This window comes from Enhydra lutris, unplaced genomic scaffold, assembly GCF_002288905.1.
Source record: "Enhydra lutris kenyoni isolate GAN:26980312 unplaced genomic scaffold, ASM228890v2 scaffoldscaffold48, whole genome shotgun sequence".
In the NCBI taxonomy this organism is placed as follows: Eukaryota; Metazoa; Chordata; class Mammalia; order Carnivora; family Mustelidae; genus Enhydra; species Enhydra lutris.
The window spans coordinates 10,888,474-10,908,333 of NW_019154132.1; positions in this window are offsets into that span (position 1 = coordinate 10,888,474).

Sequence of the window (19,860 nt, forward strand, 5' to 3'; positions counted from 1 at the left end):
TTAAAGGAGTATATTCTTTTTTTTATTAACATATAATGTATTATTAGCCCCAGGAGTACAGATTTGTGAATCGTCAGGTTTACACACGTCACAGCACTCACCATAGCACATACCCTCCCCAATGTCCATAACCCAACCACGCTCTCCATAATCCCTCCCCACCCCCAACAACCCTCAGTTTGTTTTGTGAGATTAAGAGTCTCTTAAAGTTTGTCTCCCTCCTGATCCCATCTTGTTTCATAAAATGAGTATATTCTGAGAAAAATATTTATGTATATGCTAAATTATGGTCTTATGAGATATATTCTATATTTAAGAATATATGTGTGTGTATATATTAAACAGCCAATGAGTTTATCCTGCTACACCTTCCTTTGGGTGTGATTACTCCGTGTACATTCTGAGGCTGTTGCTTCTATTCATGTAGAATAAAGTCTGATTCTCTGGAGCATAGGTAGCGGGGAAATGGAGAGTAGAGTGCACCCTCCACTCCGCTTCTGCCCTGGGAGAAATTCTAGAGTTTTGTTTTGTTTTGTTTCTGCTTGAGCGATCAAAAAAGAATCCTTATAGAAATATGTAATGGCCTGAAGTTTTATCTACCAGCTCAGAATCCGCTTCTGCCACAGAGATCTAAGTCAGATAGTTTTAGGAAGACTATTATTCTGATGACACTGTACATTTCAAACAGCAGAAAGTTTAAAATATGAGTTCTCCATTCTTTTACTCCAGTTAACACAGTTAATAATGACGAGAGTAGGTCAATAGATTTTCAGAACTCTTTCAGCAGATGATTAAAACAGAGATCCTTTCATAACCTCTTCACCGAATGCCCCTGGTTGGTTGGGAAAGGCTCTCCGACTTCTTGGAATTAGGATCTCTTCAAACTTTGAAAATGTATTAAGTTTCCCAAAAGAGCTTTTGTTTCATGGGTTCTATTCTGTGAATGTTTTCCATATTAAAAGTTGAGATGGAGATTTTAAAATATATATTTATTTAAAAATAACAGAAACATGCCAACAAATTGGACAATCTAGAAGAAATGTATGAATTCCTAGAAAATTAAAATCTTCCAAGAGTGAATCAGAAAGAAATAGAAATACCGAATGGACCATGATATTGAATCCTAGTAACAAACCTGAATCGGTAATTTAAAAACTCATACTACTTTGATTACTACAGCTTTGTAATATAACTTGAATTCTAGAATTGTGATGCCTCCAATTTTTCTTTTTCAAGATTGCTTAAGCTATTTAGGATCCTTTGCAATTCCATACAAATTTTAGGATTGTTTGTTCCAGTTCTGTGAGAAATGCTTTTGGTATTTTGATAGGAATTGCTTTAAATGTGTAGATCGCTTTGGATAGTATAGACATTCTAACAATATTTGTTCTTCCAACCCATGAACACAGAATGTCTATTTCATTGTATCATCAATTTCTTTCATCCGTGTTTTGTAGTTTTCAGAGTACAGCTCTTTCCTCTCTTAGGTTAAATTTATTCATAAGTATTATTTTGGTGTAATTGTGAATGGATTGTTTTCTTTTTCTGCTGCTTCGTTATTAATTCTAAAAACGCAACAGATTTCTGTACATTAATTTTGTATCCTGCAACTTTACTAAATTCATTTTTCAGTTCTGGTAGTTTTTTGGTGGAGTCTTTAGGGTTTTCTATATACAGTATCCTGTCATCTGCAAATAGCAGAAGTTTCCCTTCCTCCTTACCAATTTGGATGCCTTTTATTCCTCTCTCCTGCCTGATTGCTGTGGCGAGGGTTCCAGTACTATGTTAAATAACAGTGGTGAGAGTGGATATCCTCGTCTTACTCCTGACTGTAGGGAGAAACAATTTCAGTTCTTCCCCATTGAGTATGATGTTAGCCGTGGGTTCTTCATATAAGTCCTTTATTATGTTGAAGTATGTTCCCTCTAAATCTACTTTGTTTTTACATGAATGAAGGTTGTGCTTTTTCAGACACCTTTTTTGGATATACTGAAATGATCCTCTGGTTTTTATCCTTTCTCTTATTGATGTGATGTATTACGTTGATTGATTTGCAAATATTGAACCCCCATTGCATCCCAGGAATAAATCTCACTCGATCATGATGAATGCTCTTTTTAAATGTATTCTTAGATTATGTTTGCTAATATTTCGTTGAGGATTTTTGTATCTATGTTCATGAGGGAGGTTTGGTCTGTAGTTCTTTTTTTTTGTTGTGTCTCTGTCTGGTTTTAGAATCAAGGTAATGCACAATTATATGGTCAGTTAATCTTTGATAAAGGAAGCAGGAATATGCAGGAGAAAAAAGTATCTTCAATAAGTGGTGTTGGGAAAATGGGAGAGCTAAATGCAAAGGAATGAAACTGGACCACTTTCTTACACCATACACAAAAATAAACTGAAAACGGATTAAGGACCTAAACATAAGACATGAAACCATAAAAATCCTAGAGAAGAGCCCAGGCAGTAATTTCTCTGACATCAGTCATAACATCTTTCTAGATATGTCTCCTGAAACAAGGGAAACAAAATAAAGCAAAAATAAACTATTGGGACTTCATCCAGATAAAAAGCTTCTGCACAGTGAAGACAACTTACTGAATGGCAGAAGGTTTTTGCAAATGACATTTCTCATAAAGAGTTAGCATCCAAAATATATAAAGAACTTATGTAGCTCAACACCCAAAATAAATAATCCAGTTAAAAAATGGGCAGAAGGCACATGAACAGACACTCTTCTAAAGAAAACATGTAGGGCACCTGGGTGGCTCAGTGGGTTAAAGCCTCTGCCTTCAGCTCGGGTCATGATCTCAGGGTCCTGGGATGGAGCCCCGCATTGGGCTCTCTGCTCAGCGGGGAGCCTGCTTCCTCTTCTCTCTCTGCCTGCTTGTGGTCTCTCTGTCAAATAAAATCTTAAAAAAAAAAAAGACATGTAGATGGCCAAAAGATACAAGAAAAGTTGCTCAACATCACTCAGCGTTAGGGAATTGCAAATCAAAATTACAATGAGATATCACCTCACACCTGTTGGAATGACCAATCAAAACCGCAAGAAACAACAAATACTGGTGAGAATGTGGAGAAATGGGAACCCTTTTGCACTATTGGTGGGAATGCAAACTGGCGTAGCCACCATGGAAGACAATATAGAAGTTCTCAGAAACTTAAAAATAGAGCTACCCTATGATCCGGTAATTGCATTACTGAGCATCTGTTCAAAGAATTAAAAACACTGACTCAAAGATATACATGCATCCCAACGTTTATTGCAATTATTTACAATAGCCCCTTTATGGAAGCAAACTAAGTATTCATCAATAGATGAATAAAGAAGATGTTACTGGGGGCACCTGGGTTGCTCAGTGGGTTAAGCCTCTGCCTTTGGCTCAGGTCATGATCTCGGTCTAGGGATTGAATCCCCCATCGGTCTCTCTGCTCAGCGGGGAGCCTGCTTCCTCCTCTCTCTCTGCCTGCCTCTCTGCCTACTTGTGATCTCTCTCTCTCTGTCAAATAAACAATCTTTAAGAAAAAAGATGTTACCACATTAATGGATTATTATTGAACCATAAAAAAAAATCTTGCCATTTGCAACAACATGGATAGATCTAGAGCATATAGTGCTAAGCAAAATAAGGTAGTCGGAGAAAGACAAATACCATATGATTTTCCTCATATGTGGAATTTAAGAAAACAAATGAACAAAGAGAAAAAAGACAAAAAATAAACTCTTGACCATAAACTAAAAACTGATGGTTACCAGAGGGATTAGGCATCCAACTCTTGATTTCAGCTCAGGTCATGATCAGGGTCATGAGATCGAGCCCCCACGTTGGGCTCCTTGCTCAGCATGGAGTCTGCTTAAGATTCTCTTCCTCTTTCTCCCTCTGCCCCTAACCTCTGCTTGCACTCCCTTTCTCTCTCTCTCAAAAAAAAAAAAAAAAAAAAAGCATCTATCTTGATGAGCACTGAGTAATATAGGTTGAATTGTTGAATCACTATGTTGTACGCCCGAAATGAAAATAACAGAGTGTTAAAACAACAAGCAAAAGTCCAGGACCAGATGGATTTACAGGTGACTTCTAACAATGTTTTTTAAAAGATTTAATATCTATCATTCTCAAAATATTCTAAAAAACAGAAGAGAAAGGAAAGCTTCCAAATACTGATATTCCAAATGCTTACGGCATTACTGTGTTACCAAAACCAGACAAGGACATTACCAAAAAAAGAACTGTAGGTTGATATTCCTGATAAACACCGATGCAAAAATTCTCAATAACAGGGCACCTGGCTGGCTCAGTGGGTTAAAGCCTCTGCCTTCGGTTCAGGTCATGATCCCAGGGTTCTGGGATGGAGCCCTGCATCAGGCTCTCTGCTCAGCGGGGAGCCTGCTTCCTCCTCTCTCTCTGCCTGCCTCTCTGCCTACTTGTGATCTGTCAAATAAAATCTTTAAAAAAATTCTCAATAAAAATATTAGTAAACAGCATTCAACAGAATATTAAAAGGATCGTTCATCAAGATCAAGTGGAATTTATTCTAGGGATTCGATGATGGTTCCATTTTCACAAATTAATCAACAATATGCTACATTTATAAAATGAAGGTTAAAAAAATCATAGGATCATCTCAGTAGATGCAGAAAAAACATTTGACAAATTTCAATTTCATTACTGGTTAAAAACTCAATGAAGTGCATTTAGAGGGAACATACTTGACATAACAAAGGCCATAAATAACTCAAGCACAGCTAACATCCTAATGGTTTTAAAAAACTGAGAGCATTTCCTCTAAGATCTGGAACAAGACAAGGATGTCCACACCCACTACTTTTATTCAGCATAACAATGGGAGTCTTACACAGCAATCAGAAGGAGTAGTGAAAGGTACTCAAATTGGTGAGGAAAAAGTAGAATTGTCCCTATTTGCAGATGACCTGATACTATATCCAGAAAATCCTAATTCCACCAAAAAACTGTTAGAACCTATTAATGAATTCAGCAAAGTTGTAGAAGATAAAATTAATATACAGAAATCTGTTACCTTCATATACACTAATAATCAAGTAGCAGAAAGAAATTAAGGAAACCGTCTCAGTTATAATTACATCACAAAGAAATAAAATCTAGGAATAAATTTAACCAAAGAAGTGAAAGACCTGTACTCTGAAAACTATAAAGCATTGTTGAAAAAAACTGAAGACAAAAACAAATGGAAAGGGGTGCCTGGGTGGCTCAGCAGGTTAAGCCTCTGCCTTCAGCTCCGGTCATGATCTCAGGGTCCTGGGATCAAGCCCTGTATTGGTCTCTCTGCTCAGCAGGGAGCCTGCTTCCCCCCACCCTGCCTGCCTCTTTGCCTACTTGTGATTTCTCTCTCTCTGTCAAATAAATAAAATCTAATAAAAATTTTTAAAAAATGGAAAGATATACATGCTCATGGTTTGGAAGAACTAGCATTGTTAAAATGTCCATACTACTTAAAACAATTTACAGATTCAATAGAATCCCTTTCAGAATACCAGCAACATTTTTCACAGAACTAGAACAAATAATCCTAAGATGTATATGGAAACAAAAAAGACCCTGAATAGCGAAAGCAGTCTTGAGAGAAAACAACAAAGGTGGAGGTATCACAATCCCGGTTTCAAACTATACTACAAAGCTGTAGTATTCAAAATGGTATGGTAGTGGCACAAAAATAGACCTAGATCAATGAAACAGAATAGAGAGCCCAGAAATCCATGCTTGTATGGTCAATTATTTCATATGACAAGACAAGAATATACAATAGGGAAAAAATTCAATAAATGGTGCTGGAAAAAACTGGACCACAGTCTTACACCATACATACACATACACTTGAAATGTACTAAAGATTAAAGACCTAAATAAATGTGAGACCTGAAACCATAAAACGCTTGAAAAAACAGAGGCAGTAATCTCCTGGACATCACATTCGTGTCTTCTCAGGCAAGGGAAAAAAAAAAATAGACTGTTGGGACTGCACCAAAATAAAAAGATTTTGCACAGCAAAAGAAACTATCAGCATAATGTAAAGCAGCCTACTGAATGGGAGAAGATATTTGCAAATGACCTGATAAGGGGTTAATATCCACCAGAATATATGATGAACTTATGCAACTCCACACCAAAAAACCAAATACTCCAGTTAAAATATAGGCAGAGGACCTGAGTAGTCGTTTTCCCAAAGAAAACATCCAGATGGCCAACAGACACATGGAAAGAGGCTCAACATCACTCATGTTTAGAGAAATGCAATTCTGAATCCAATGAGATATCACCTTATACCTGTCAAAATGGGTAGTACCACAAAGCAAGAAATAAGTGTTGGTGAAGATTGCGGGGGTGGGGGGCAAAAAACAGGAGCCCTCATGTACTGTTGGTAGGAAAGTAAATTGGTGCAGCCTCTGTGGAAAACAGTATGCAGGTTCCTCAAAACAATTAAACACAGAAATAGCATATGATCCCGAAATTCTGCTACTGGGTATGTAATGAAAACACAAATTCAAAAGATCACACACATCCCTGTGTTTATTGCAGTATTATCTACAGTAGCCAAGATAAGGAAGCAGCCTGTGTCCATCGATAGGTGAATGGATACAGATGTGGGGTACACACACACACACACACCCCAGAACATTACTCGGTCACAAGACGAATGAAATCTTCCGTTTGTGAGAACATGGTTGGACCTAGAGGATGTTCTAAGAGAAGTAAGCAAGTCAGAGAAAGACAAATACCATATGATTTCACTTGTATGTAGAATCTAAAAAATAAAATCCCAAAGACTAAGTACAGAACAGAAACTGGTGGTTGTCAGAGGGTAGTGGTATGAGGGATGGTCAAAATGTGTGAAGGGGAGTGGGAGATACAGGCTTACTGTTATGGAATGAAGAAGTCGCAGGGATGAAATGTACAGCATAGGAAATAGAGTCCATGGTACATAGTAGGGGTGTAAGGTCGCAGATGGTGGCTATACCATGCTGAGCCTAACATCACGCAGAGTTGTTAAATCCACCATGTTGTACACCTGAAACTAACACGGTGTGTCAACTGTACTTAAAAAATGTGAAAACAATTAAAAAATAGAATTTGTGACACAAGGAAATAACTCAGGATCATTTCCAATAATTTATTTTATATTAACATGTGACTGTTTATAATACATTTATTGTTTGGGAGGGGTTTTTTTGTGGTTTTTGTTTTACTGGTATGGGTTTGTTCTGGGTTCCCTCTAAAAAGTTTTGTCACAATATATGGAGGTCACAATTCGGATGATAATGAGTCTTTGGCACTCATGGCTGAACATATTCAAAAGACTGATTTCTAAAAAATGGAATGACTAATGAATAAAACATTTACATGTTGGTGTAAGTAACAGATTTTTATGAAAAATAACCAGACTTTTCAAAACAAACATGTGAGAGGAGTAGCATTGTTTTGGTTTTGCAAATCTCTTTAATGTCAGGCTTCACAGAAGGTGGCTCCTTTGTCATATCTGCTTAGAATCCAATCTGTTGTGATACCACACATCATGTAATGGAAAATTCTACTGTATATTTGTGAGAGAATGAAAAAAGCAAATGAAGTCTCTGTATTACCATGATTACCAAAATAGTTTTGGACTCACAGAACCTTTGGAAGCTTAGGGGTCTCTAAGAAAATGGGTTACTTAGGGGTCCTAAAGGTTTATACTTTGAGAGCTGCTGATATAAAGCCATGATATATTAAGAATTAAGAAAGATTATATCCCCTAGTCTTCTGCAACCTGGAGAATTATTTTGACTAAAGCCCAGATTTTAGATAACTGTCTCTTTAGTTCATACAGATTACACTGTAGGATATTAATTACTATTTGCTTTCATCACCTGAAAATAGGCCCTTTGTGTGACTTTAGAGTACCTCAAAGAACAAAAATTCCTCCGAAATATATATCTCCCTGGGTTTTGCCTTTGCTCTTCTGTCTTCCAGACACCTAAGGAAACTACACTGTGGCTTGCAGGGGAGAGATGATGACGATGCTTGTAGCTCATGCTGGGTGCTTAGAAGGCACCAGGCGGGAAGTGTCTATGGGACTTAGGGTTAATGAGCTTGGTTGAGATCCAGTATCTGGACCTGGTTTGTACCCAGTGTCCTTTTGGCATGTTTGCACATCAGTGATGGTTTTACATACTTTGCTAGAGAAGTATGAGAAGGACATTCCTCAGACAAGATTATTTCAGCCTCTAGTGCAGTGTTACAAGGAGATAGGGATTCAATACATTTTTAAATTTAATTTAAATTTATTTAATCTGTCTAACCAACCAAGGCATCAGAAAGTGATTCAATACTTTGAGTGGTTGTCACAAAATACTTCTACTTATGTTGTGTGGGCTAGTGGCATTGACAGATACAACATGTGAAATAGAATCAAGTGAAAATATGAATTGCTTAGGTTGATATTCTGAATTGACCATTGACCGTTGACCCTCCTCGGGTAATGTCTAGTAACACAATGATCTATGAAATAACTCTCTGGTGTATATGTGTATATTCTTATTTTTAAGTGGTCTTACATATGTATATTCTTATTTTTAAGTGGTCTAGTGTAAATGTATATTTGTATATTCTTATTTTTAAGTGGTCTAGTGTAAATGTAATGAGATGGACCAATCTCTTCCAGGCTGAATCCAGACCAGCCTTCATAAGGAACGCCAAAGCCCAGTGTCACTACTACTGTATTCCTTGGGTAGGTGCAAAGGCTTACTCTGATGGAATTGGGGTGGTGGATGTAGGCACTGAAAGATACTCTAATACTTTGTTCATGTTCAATGACGTTTTCTCCTCTTTCACAGTATCTCCCAGTCTAGAAATTATCCTTTTGGGTCTGGTCTTTTCATTCAGTAAATATTTATAATTGAGGGTTTGCTCTGCATGGGGCACCATACCACACATGGAGATGTAATGGTTAACACAGAGACCTGTTCCTGCCTCCATCATAAAAACAAATTCATTGAAGGAGACAGAAAAAGATGAATGAAGAAATAAAATAATTACAAGTTGACTAGTGCTTTGAGGGATACTGACGAGGGGTGCTTTGGTGGAGAGCAATGGTGTGAAATACTGGTTTCAGATAGGACGGTCATCAAAGATCTTTCTGAGGAAACAACCTTTAAGGTGGAGTTTCAAGCATAGGAAGGAACCAGACTTAAGAGTTTAAAGCAACAAGATTGGGAGGGGAGAGGATGACATGTTTGAACAACTGAAAGTTCTTACTTAGGGTGATATTTGAGAGGACAGTTACTTGAAATGAAGCTGGGACCATGACTGACTCTCAGTGAGGGAAAGGCCTCACTGAGCACATTAAGGAGTTTGAATTTTATATTAGAGGTGAAGGAAAATATGGGTGGGTTCTGAACAAAGGCATTGGGGGTCAGGATAGTATAATCCGATTCATATTTTAAGAAAACTATCCTAGCTGCCATATTGAGAATTGACTGGAGAAGTGAGAAACAGAAGAGGGCAGCTGAACTGGATGGAGGGCTTTGGAAATAGTGAGAAATGGGGTCCCTCCAGGTACATTTGGGGGCCAGAATTAATAAATCACTGACAGATGGAAGCAACGGGTGAGGGAAGAAGAAGTAAGGATGACTCCTGGCTTTCTGTCTTCTAGAAGTTGGGTGGATGGTGCTCCCGATGAGGGAGATAAGGAGAAGACTTGGGATGGGAGGAATATGTGGGTCAAGTAGGAACTAGAGTTTATATGGTAACGTGTTAGCTTTCAAAGGTCTATGCATGTCTAGGGTTTTGATGAGAAATTGGAATAATGAACAATTTTCTAGAAAATAATTTAATAAAGTGAACTCCATAGATGGGAGATATTCATAGAAGTAGAGAGTTGATGAACTACCATGTAGACATGAGTGGTTCAGATTGTGTCACAGAGAGTTCTATTGGTCCTTTATCAAAGGATAACCAGTGCTAGTGACTAAATGGGACTAAAGTGTAACGTTATTACTGTTTCAACACATAGAGGAATGAAAATTCTCAGATTCTTCTTACGCATCTTGTATTTCAATGGCAAAGTCCAATGAGAATTGCACGGAGAACCACAGAACAATCTCACTCGAAATAACTAAGCCAAAATTCAAACTAAAATATTGGCAAACATCATTTCACAGCTTATTAAATGATTAATATGTCACGATCAGGTGAAATTTACTCCAGCAATGCAAAGATGGTTTGATATTAGGGAATCCATTAATACACTAATTGCTAATCGATCTAGGGAGAAAAATCATTATGATTCTCTCCGTATTTTTCAAAAGGCATTGAAAAAATTCTACATCTGTGTTTAGATTTGCACAAATCCACATAAAATTGTCATAACTAGATATTCTGTAGTATGATAAATCTCAGTCCAAAAGCCACTCTTATGTTAATGGAGAAACTAGGAAAGCATTATTAATAGTTTCAGGAACAATCAGCAGGGAAACTCAGTAACGTAAAGATGCCAGTTCTCACAGAGTGGAGAGCAGAGAAGGCAAAGCTCTTTCCTGACTTTTCTGAGAGTACAAATCCCACTTGTGAGGGCTCCATCTCATGACATTAAGTCATCCTGATCACCTCCCCAAAGCTCTGCTTCCTACATCACATGGGTGCCAGGGTGAGGGGTGAGTTTCAACAATTGAATGGGGGTGGGGTGACACATTCCATCCATAAATGGTGTCAATGGATTGGCTGTTGCAGTGGAAGCAAAAGTTAGGACAGTGAGGGAAGGGAGAGAAGTGGTTAGAAAGACCCAATACTTGCGATTATAAAATGGATGTTGAGAATCAAGATCTCAGAGGTGGGAAGTCTGTGATGACAAAAATCTGAGAGCATGTAGCTGTGGCGGGATTGAAGAAATGCTTTCGGCCATGAGGAGGCGAAAGAACCGAGAAGCCAGAGCAGGAACGTGGGTCCTCACAATGGACATTGTTACTACTACGGCTGATGGGAACCTGGGCCAGGTGACCAGAGGGGCCAGGTTGACGGACGATCATTCAGATGACCGGTATGAACATCGGAGAGGTGTCTGCAGGAGAGGGAGCGGGTCCTGTGTTTGCTCGTTCAGAGCAAGGAGAATACTGCCTCTCCACCTGGTCGGGAAAACTAACGGGATAGCAGAGAAGAGAAAAGCTCTGAACTGGCAGGGTGTATTGGGGAAAGTGGTACCCTCAGAAGTCACCCACCTTTTAGTTAAAAGGATGGGGCAGGGAGACCGGTTCTTTCAAGAAGAGGCTGAGGTGGGGCATCTGGGTGGCTTGATTGTTAAGCACCTGCCTTTGGCTTGGGTCATGATCCCTGGGTCCTGGGATCAAGCCCTGAGTCAGGCTCCCTGCTCCATGGGAAGCCTGCTTCTCCCTCTCCCACTCCCTCTGCTTGTGTTCCCTCTCTCGCCATGTCTCTCTGTCAAATAAATAAAATCTTAAAAAAAAATAAGAGTCTGAGGATACTGGGAGGCAGACTAGCACAGAGGAGATAGGTAAAGGCATCCTTAGGTGAGAATGTGTGTGATAATGGTGCCCTTTTAGCGGGTCTTAAGGCAAAGAGGGATTTGAGACAGGAGGAGATTGATTCAGAGATTTTTTTTTAAAGATTTTATGTATGTATTTGAGAGAGACAAAGCATGAGAGGGACAGAGAGGGAGAAGCAGACACCCCGCTTAGCAGGGAGCCCAATGTGGGGCTCCATCCCAGGACCCCAAGGTCATGATCTGAACTGAAGGCAGATGCTTAACCTACTGAGCCACCCACGCTCCCCTGATTCGGAGATGTTTAAGGGAAAAAGTTTGTAGAATGATTACTGTGAGCTGCAGTCCTTCCCTGGAAGGTTCAGCAGCTCCTGGGGTTACCACTCCGCAAGCTTTCCGGCAGCGTTGCGAGTCCCAGAGAGTAAATAAATACGGAATGTGTAGAACCACCACCAACTATTCTGTTCTTCGATACGGTCACTGAAGAGAGAGCACCCCTCTTGCTCAGTTGGGTTCTTTGAATATTTTATTCATTCCCACCATATTTAATAATGAGGCTTTTTATACAGCTATCAACTTGAAATCTTCTTCAAATTAGAGGTCTAAAGTATATTCCCTAAGTAGACCATAGATCCAAGTACATTTTCATAAGAATACAATTCCATGTATCTTATAGTGTTATTTAAAAAAACACATGTATTTTGTTTCATTTAATTCGAGAGTAATTGAAGTGGGTGATTTTTAAGAACTCTAGTGTCCCAAGTTGTGCTTGGTGATTTTTGAGCCAACAATTCCACGACTATGAAACGATCTTAAAGATTAAACTGGATTGTGCAAGGATACGTACAGGGTTGTGTATCACAAACAATTCTAATAAGGCGATGTTGGAAATCGCCTGAATGTCTAGCTAGAGCTCGGTTAAACAGATGGACAGATTTACATGATACACCACATCACCATTAAAAAGAATGGTTCGATTGACTTGGGAAGACCTTTAACAGCGAGTGAAAGTAAAAGCTTGCAGCAAAGCATCGTAAACCACATAATTGCGTTTGTTTTCATTCCAACGTGAAAGCTGGCTTGGGCCACACAGTGGTGCATTAGTACTGTGGCGTCTTTATTTTGCTTCGCTCCCAATGGAAGCTCTAAGAACTTTAGAGTTGGGATGGAACAAAATATGTTTTAGCTGTGTGTGTTCATTCACTTAAAAGACTGCTGAGTCTATGAGGTGCCGGGTACTAGCTTCGATGCTGGGGCTGGAGCGGGACCCAGGAGGGCTGGCCCGCAGGGGAGTGCAGTTCAGGTTAGGCAGGGAAGAGTAAACAGATGAATTCATGACAGTGGTAAGTGGTAAGAAGGGAAAAGTGGGATGACTGAGACGGATGGTGTGAATGGAGAATCCAGTCTAACCTCTCGAAGTGACATTTTAGCTAAAACTTGAAGGGTGGGAGAGCAGGGAAGGGTGTTTCAGAGGGAATGGCCAGGACCAGTGTTTGGGGCCGTAAACAGTTTGATATGTTCTTGGAGTTCAGTGAGGGCCAAACAACAGGAATGAGGGCAGAGGGGTGTAAGGTGAGGTTGGGGGTGCTGTGTGTGGTGGTGGTCTCCTTGTGGGATGTGGAAGGATCTTCCAGTGACAATGAACGTTGTCATAGTAAAGGACCCTTTTTAAAGCCCTCTGTGCAAGTGTTAGGTTGGGGGACGATGACATGAGCAGCAGAGAGGGAACTGGAAGGGTTGCTGATAAGTTGTGTAGCGGGAAGGGTAAAGGACGACTTCCAAGCTTGGGGTGTGAGCCACCTCGTGGAGATTGGTGTCACTTAATGAGCTAATAGTTCAGCTGGTAGGGTGCAGGGGAGGTTGTAGATAGATGTTAAAAGTGTAATTTGGAACATATAGTCGATGTGTGACTTCAGCATCTGAATGGAGTTGGCAAGGGGGTAACTGGGTAGCTGAGACTAAGACTCACGGCAGAGGGCTGAGCGTAGGACTGGCTGAGTTGACTTGGACACTGAATATAGAAGTGTCAGGACAGAGTCCTTGGGCTGTTCCAGTGTGTTAAAGTAAGGGAGATAAGGCCAGCAGAGGGGAGGGAGGAGGGGTTGACCACTGAGATAACGAGGGTGGTGTTACAAAAGAGAGTTTGTGTGTGTATATATATATATGTGCACGTATATACAGTGAGAGGTCTAGAGTCTAGAAGTTATTTAGCAAAATGTCAACTGCGGTTATTTCTGGGTGGTGACATTTTAGGTGAATCTTCTTATCCTAGGCTACTTCTGTACTTTTAGAATTTAATCCAAGATATGAATTACTTTTGTGGAATAAATTCAAACTGCATAACATTTATATAGAGTTATTTTTCCCCTCTCCCTAACCCTCCTTCTCATCTGTGATCCAGAGGTAACTACCTCTTTTCAGTTCAGTACACATTCTTCCAGACACATTGCCAAGGCTTCTAGAAGAATGTATACACATGTCTGTGTAAGGGTACATATGTATATTTTTAAGTAACACAAATGTTATACTAAAATAGGCATTTTTTGGTTCTCTGAGCAATAAAAGCAGGAATCCTTTCCAAGTCCATAATATGGATCTACTTTTTTTTTTTTTTATTAATCGTAAAGTATTCTAGTTCATGGACATACTATAACTCATGCATTAGGTTCCCCATTGATGTACATCCAGGTTATTTTGAATTATTATTACAAATAACTGTAGTGAATATCCTTTTACATAAATCCTGAATTACTTGTCAGGAAAAAGTTACTATAAATTTTAAAAAGACTTTATTAGAGAGCATGTGTGTGAGCAGGGAGGGAGGGAGGGAGGAGACACACACACACACATACACACACACACACACACAGACTCCCCGTTGAGCAGGGAGCCCTATGTGGCTCCAGATCCCAGTACTCCTAGGTCATGACCTGAGCTGAAGGCAGATGCTTCACTGAACCACCCAGCTACCCCAGGAAAAAAATTACTATTTTGGGAAAACAAAAATAGCAAGGCTTCAAGATAGTACTAAAAGAGGATATAGAAAAAAAGACTAATTTGGGTTAAGAATATTAGCCCAATTCCCAGACCTAATGGAGAATTCACATGGGTCACATGTGAATTAAATGTACATGTTACAGTTGGTCGCATGTAACAGGAATCAGGCTCCCACAGCTAAGCCAAATTGGGGTTTGTTCCCCCCCCCCCCCCCCCCCGCCCCCGTAAGCAGCAGCAAGAGGGAAGGAGATTTTCCAGGGCTGGTGATGTAATGGCATTGAGTGGCCATCAGAGACCAGGTTCTTTGAGCTTCATGTTCGGCCATCTTTCATATGGCTTTGGGCTCTGTAGTGATTTTCTGCTCTACTTCTAGGACTCTTGTCTGTGCTCCAGGTAGGAAAGGAGGGGTGGGTGAAAGGTAAAAGATGGGTACCAGCAGAATCTACCTTTGCCTTCCTTTTTTTTTCTGAATTAAGAAAACAATTTTCGGGGCACCTGGGTGGCTCAGTGGGTTAAGCCTCTGCCTTCGGCTCAGGTCATGATCCCAAGGTCCTGGGATTGAGCCCAGCATAGGGCACTCTGCTCAGCAGGGAGCCTGTTTCCCCGTCTCTCTCTCTGCCTGTCTTTCTGCCTACTTGTGATCTGTCAAATAAATAAATAAAATCTTTGGAAAAAAAAAAAAAAAGAAAACAATTTTCATGGAAGCCCAAACCTACAGACACTTTTCTCCATTTTATTGACCTGGACTGGGTCACGTGGCCCTCCATAGGGGAAAGGGAATATGGGGAGAATTTAACTGTTGCTGTCTTCTTGTGTGGGGATCGGTACGTAAGAAAGGGAGAATAGAGGTTGAATAGGTATCTAGTAATGTCTGTCGAGCCTGAATCAAAGTACATGTGCTGAATGGAGGAAAAAATAAATAAATCGCAAGGGTCACTCTGCCTGCCATTCTCTGTGATGAGCATGCCTAGTGTTTGCATTAGGATGGGAAAATCTATTCCCTCATTGTTTTATGAAGATCAAACGGGGCTCAATCCCAGTCCGGTTGTTAAAGACAATGAAGTTTCCATACAGCATGCCCCCCAAAGCCAGCCCAGCTGCTACCCACAGTACCCCACCCAAGAAATAAATGTGTTCTTTCCAATATCGGAGGAAAAAATGACCTGCTGTGTTTGCCTATTGAGATAGCAGCACATTTTCAAACAGCATGTTAAAACTTTTTCTTTTCTTTTCTTTTTTTTTTTTTTTTTAAAGGTATTCCTTTATTTGAGAGCACACAGGTGTGCAGGGAGAGGAGCAGAGGGAGAAAGAGAATCCCAAGCAGACTCCCGTTGCGCATGGAGCCCAACTCGGGGCTCGATCCCAGGACCCTGAGATCATGACCTGAGCTCAAATCTAGAACGAGCCACTTCATCCACCCAGCCACCCAGGCGGCCATTTTTGGGGGTGGTTTTGACTTTGGCCAGCATTCAACCAGTGCCCTGACCTCAGCTGCTCTTGGCCACAGAAGATGTAGCCTCACAGAATGATCTGAGTTAGGGACGTAGCTGATGAAAAGCTGACTTCGTGTCCGCCCACTGAGCTCTGAGGGACCAAGGGATGGGTCGTTCAGGTGGAGCTAACTACAGTTCTTTTTATTTTCTTTCTAGCGGTCTGAGCCACCTGAGGACGATAAAGCTGGCTTGGGCCACACGATGGTGCTTTAGTGGTCTGCCTTACTCCTTTTTCTTCACTCCAAATGGAATCCCTGAGTTGGACTAGAACAGAATTTGTTGGTAGTTTCCAGTTGTGTTATTGTCCCTTTGTTCACGAAAGTTAACCTTCTGTGTCAAAATTTGGCCAGAAACTAGCAAGTTTGGGATGTTTACCAACTCATAGTGTTGCTTTTTTTTTTTTTTTAACGATTTCAAAGCAAAACTGATTTTTGTTTGAGAAGGGTCCTCAGGTTTTATGGGGGAAAGAAAATCTTAACATTTGTATACATGCCATTTGGTATATCTCTCGGAGGGAGGATTTAATTTGTGATAAAAAGCTCAGATAAAAATGGCGTTGTATTTTGAAATAGTTATTATTTCACTTGATCTGCAAATATTCTAGTTTCTTCAGCACTTTCACAAAACCGCCAGCTTGAGCAGAGGAGAAAGACTCATGGGGTAATTACTAAAAGCTCTAATAAAGTCTGAGTGCATGGAGTTGGCATATACAGTTGAGTGAACTTATTTTGGAAAAATAAAATCTAATTTGAGGCCATTTACAAAGTAACTATTCACGAACTGGGTAAGTACAGTTAACGACCAGGAACCAAAACGGTTTATTTGTTGTATAATATAACTTAGTGATGTAGTATAGCTATGTATTACGTATTTAATCTGCCAAAACAAGTATTTATAACTCCAGTGTGTCATCTTTTTTATTTAGGATTTTTTTAAAAGATTTTATTTATTTATTTAACAGAGAGAGAGATCACAAGCAGGCAGAGAGGCAGGCAGAGAGAAAGGGGGAAGCAGGCTCCCGCTGAGCAGAGGGCCTGACGCAGGGCTTGATCCCAGGACCCTGGGACCATGACCTGAGCCGAAGGTGGAGGCTTAAACCACTGAGCCGCCCTAGCGCCCCTATTTAGGATTTTTTTTTTTTAATGACCTATAGTTTAGTATATTGTTATAAGCTTTACAGAGTGTAAGAAGGTTTTTTTTGTTTAAGCCCAAAGGGTCTAATTAACCTCATTTCATTTGGGTATATCCGGTTTAGGGCTCACAATTCCCAGTGACCTGGAGTTTTGTGGATTTCAGTCCTGTTACACTGACTGCCTTCAACGAAGGACATCTAAAGAGTATATTTTAGAGTAATAGTATATTTTAGAGTAATAGAGTAATAGTGATTTCCGGTAACGGGTAAACATATATTGGAGAGCTGTCCTCTCCAAAGCCTTCAGTGAGCTCATGTGGTAGAGGTTAGGATGGGTAAGGTGTGGTCTTAGTAAGAACTTAGTCTTAAGACATCAGGTAACTGAAAAATCTCCAGGCTGTGTGGGACAAGCACCATAAATGAGGTGTAAACTGAGGCACCAGCAGGGGTGTGAGGAGGGAGAGGTCCTTGTCGTGGGGGTAATTGGGGACAGCTTCTTGGAGGAAAAGCACCATCTGAGCTCTGGGAGGATGGGGAGGGCTTTTCTAGGGTTGGCAGAGACGGTCTAACAAGACTGGTGGAACTGAGCCAAAGGGATGCAGAATTTGTTTGAAGCTGTAATACTATGGGGCATTATTGGAAATCAAGGCCCAAAATGCTGTTACTGCCTTGATTAGAAGGACTTTATTCTTTGGTGGGAATGAGTCACTGAAGACTGAGCAGACGATGATAAAGGAACACAGTGGTTTAGGAAGATTAATCCACCAGTAGTGTGAAGACTGAATGGGATCTACCTGGAGGTTTTAACAGCAGTGAGGTCTCCCCAGGACAGAATGCAAAGGAACAAGTGTGCTAGCTCACGGCAGGTAGAGGATTTTAAGGGCTAAGCTTGAGGATGAGTTGATGTAGGTTGCAAAAACCATGAACTTGAGATATTGGGGGATATCTCTTTAGAAATACTCCCCAGAAAGTCTTTATTCAACATTGTCTTAGTCTGCGAATCCTTATTGAGCACTAACTGTATGCACAGCCAAGCTCTGTGCGTGGTGCTAAGGGTTCAATGTTGTTATTGTTAAAGGCTTCCGGGAGCTAGCTGTCTGATGGGGGCAATGACACAAACACGGAAAGCAGCTTGGACCTGAGTTCACCTCCTCTCTACTAAGAAGAGCCCCTGTGCCCACCTTAGGGAACTCTGGGAGTTCCCTATGAATGTTTCCGACATTCCTCCGCACTGTAACCTTCTGTCCTCCACATCGGATCTTCCCAGTATTTACTGTGATCTGCACCCCTCTTCCCTGTGGATTATCTCCTGGCCTCTGCACTGTGTGTGTGTGGGGGGGTGTGTGTTGTTGACATACAATGTTACATTCATTTCAAGTGTGCGATTTAGGGGTTCGACAACTCATTATATTATGCTGTGTTCACAACTGTAGCTACCGTGTGTCCCCACACATCACTATTACAGTATCATTGACTGTATTCTTTATGCTCTGCTGTTTATTTCCACGACTTACTCATTCCATAACTGGAAGCCTGCATCTCCCTCTCCCCTTCACCCAATTTGCACAACCCCCCGCCACCTCCTCCCCTCTGGCAACCATCTGTTACAGTTCTGATTCTGTTTTTTGTTCATTTATTCATTTTTTCAGATTCCATTTGTGAGTAGAATCATATGGCACTTGTCTTTCTCAGTCTAATTTCACTTAGCATAATACTCTCATGGTCCATCCATGTATCAGATGATATGATCTCACCCTTTCTGATGGCCACGTGTTATTCTGTTGGCTCTATTTCTATAGCACATCTTCCTTATATTCATCTCTCAAAGGACACTTACCTTGCTCCAGCATCTTGGCTATTGTAAATAATGTTGCAATAAACACAAGGGTGTGTGTATCTTTTCAAGTTAGTGTTTTCATTTCCACTGGGTAAATAACCCCCAACAGGGGAAATATTGGATCATATGGTATCTCCATTTTTAAGTTTTTGAGGAGTCTCCGTACTGTCTCCCTCAGTGGCTGTACGAGTTTGCATTCCCACAGCAGTGCACGAGCGTTCCCTTTCCTCCACATCCGCACCGACACCTGCTTCTCATCTTCCTGATTTTAGCCAGTCTAATAGGTGTGAGGTGATGTCTCGGTGTGATTTTGTGTTACGTTTCCCTGATGATGAGTGATGTTGAGCATCTCCTCATGTGTCTGTCCACCATCTGTACTACTACTTTAGAAAAGTTTCTGTTCAAGTCCTCTGCCTTTTCTTTCCCCCAACTTTTTTTTTCTCCAAACAGCACATACCCTCCCCAATGGATTGCTGTGGAGTTTTTTTTTCTATATTGAGTTGTATGAGTTCCTTGTATGTTTGTATATTTTAAATATTAATCCTTTATTAGATCACCTGCAAATATCTTCTCCTGCTCAATTTGTTGTCTTTTTGTTTTGTTGGTGGTTCTTTTTGCTGTGCAAAAACTTTGTGGTCCCAGTAGTTTATTTTTTATTTTGTTTCCCTTGCCATAGAAGACCTATCTAGAAAAATGTTACTACCTTTGACGTCCGAGAAATTACTGCCTGTGTTCTCTTCTAGGATTTTTATGGTTTGGAGTCTCACACTTAGGTCTTCAAGCCATTTGGAGTTCATTTTTTTCCTATGGTGTTAGGAAGTGGTCCAGTTTCATTCTTTGGCATGTAGCTGTCCTGTTTTCCCAGCATCATTTATTGAAAAGACAGTCTT